The following is a 2425-nucleotide window of genomic DNA, read 5'->3' as shown; positions in this document are numbered from 1 at the left end:
AAAAAAAAAAAAAAAAAGAGTTATTCGCTTTATTTTTCTAGGTTATCTTCTATTTGTTTCTATTGTTGTACTCATCATTCTGTAAGGTATTGGGGCTCTGTAGAATTCCTGTTACAAAGTTAACTTTTGGTTTGATAGTATTTACTTATATTGAGCAATCCCATAAGAAACAGGCCTGTGAAACTCTCTACTAAAACAATATTGTTGAGAGATTATTTAATTACCTAGCTTTCTTTTTATAGGGACTTACCAGAGAAATATATTCCTGGTCTTATCATATTAGTTACTCTTCAGATTTGTTTTAGAAAATAGTCACCATTAACACCTTTTAGAATTGGTTGCTGGAAAGTTTCCAATCAAAATTGTGTTCCACCTCTAGCAAGCATCTAAAATTTTATGATCTCCAGTTAGCCTGAGTTTAGACTCTAGTGAAGCACCTAGCTTCACAAAAACTGAAGTCAGGGATAGTGAGTTTTCCCATTTAATAGAGAGCTGGGAAGTGCTGTGGTGCAAAAACTGCACCTGAAATCCTTGCTTTTTCTAAATACTAGTAAAACTGTTGCTCTCTGAAGATAGATAAGTGGATGCTGTTTGGTGTTTGCAAAGCTTAGGGAACCTTGTGGTTGAGATTTTTTCCAATACACGCATTTTTTTTTTTCCTTTGCAAAGGGGCTGCTGGATAATTGTCAATTTTCCCAAGAATATAATTATTACTTTTATCGTTTAAACAGAGTTAAGTTTATCTGCAGTTCCACTTTCTGCAGTTTCAGTTACCCATGGCTTAAAAATATTAAGATATTTTGAGAGAAAGAGGAAGAAAAAGAGGTGTCAGTCACGTAACTTTTATTACAGCACATCGTTATAATGCTTCTATTTCATTATTAGTTATTGTTAATCTCTTACTCTGCCTAACTTATAAATTAAACTTTATCATGGGTATGTATGGGGAACAAAAACGTAGTATATATATGGTTTGGTACTACCTGCAGTTTCAGGCATCCACTGAGGATATTAGAACATATTTTCTGCAGATTAAGGGGCAATTACCATATGAAATTTTTTTCTATGTAAACACATGGTGTCATAGTCCATTTTGTGCTACTATAACAGAATATCACAGACTAGGTAATTTACAAAGAACAGAAATTTATTGGTTTACAGTTCTGTAGGTTGAGAAGTCCAAAATCAAGATGCTGGCATCTGGGAAGGGCTTTTTTGTTGCGTATCACACAGAGGAAGGTGGAAGGCTGAGAGAGCGAGCGAGAAGGGGCTGAACTCACCCTTTTATAACATCACCAATCCCACCCTAATCACCTCTTAAAGATTCCACCTATTAATACTGTTACAATAGCACGGGAGAAACATTCAAACCATAGCACATGGGTGAGGTGAGAAACGAAGAGTGAGGTATACAAGAGCATCCAGAACCATACCATATAGATTCCAGCTGTTTTGGTGTAGAAGCAGCACAAATGTAGAAGCTGCATTGTTTCTTGATAAAAGGGCCCTGGAAGGATGACCAGCTATAGTTTCCACTGGAGGAAATGCAGATCCGCTTGCATGACTTTAGAGTATGAAATATAAAGATCTGGAGTCTGTTGCATGTTTTTTTTCAGGACTGGTGTGACTATATTATGCATAACGAAGGAAAGGAGCCTCCTTTGGAAGAAGCATCTAAATTAGCGATGGGATCCTCATTTGGAGGATGTTAGAAAATACTAATCAATGTCTCTCATGTTCAATGGAGCTCCCATTTTTATCAGTTTTGTAAAATTATTATTAATTTATTTGAGTCCATGATGAGTCTCAAATATACCCAGAAGAAAAAAATTAAGAAATGAAACCAAGACTCCTAATGCTTTGAATGTTGATAACATTCGAGGAAAATTTGAGCCTGGGCTATATAATCAAAGTCTAGGATTTGTGAACCTAACAAGGTTCCACTGTCACCTATTTTCAAGAGAGTGCTGAGAAAAATTCCAATCTATACCTTAAACAAGTAGGTTAAATGATTTAAATAAATTAGCCTTCAGAGGACTGAATTTTTAATGATTTTTTTTTACTTGGAAAATGTGCCTTTTAAATAAAAAAAGTGCTTGCTTATTATAAAACCTTGGTTCAAAGGTAAATACTATGTTCTGACAAGTGTAAAGTAAGTACAAGCGCATGTGAAAATAACTGTTAACAGCAAATACTTAAGAAGTGTTCTTGTTTTCTAAAATAAACATTTCCTGTTCCTAAAAAGTTTTTGGATCAGAAAATAGAAAAATACAACTCTAGTTTAATGGAGATATGTAATTTGACTGTAGACCAATAACTGTCATTAAACGACTTCAAAAATCCTTCTAGATTAATAATGTGTAGAGGAGTCTTAAAGGATTACTCAGTAAAATAAATTCAAAGTAACAATATTAATCTAAGTTTC

The sequence above is a fragment of the Colobus angolensis genome, unplaced genomic scaffold, assembly GCF_000951035.1.
Source record: "Colobus angolensis palliatus isolate OR3802 unplaced genomic scaffold, Cang.pa_1.0 Scaffold236, whole genome shotgun sequence".
NCBI classification, from domain to species: Eukaryota; Metazoa; Chordata; class Mammalia; order Primates; family Cercopithecidae; genus Colobus; species Colobus angolensis.
The sequence above is the reverse complement of the archived record's forward strand: the minus strand, read 5'-3'. Positions refer to the sequence as shown.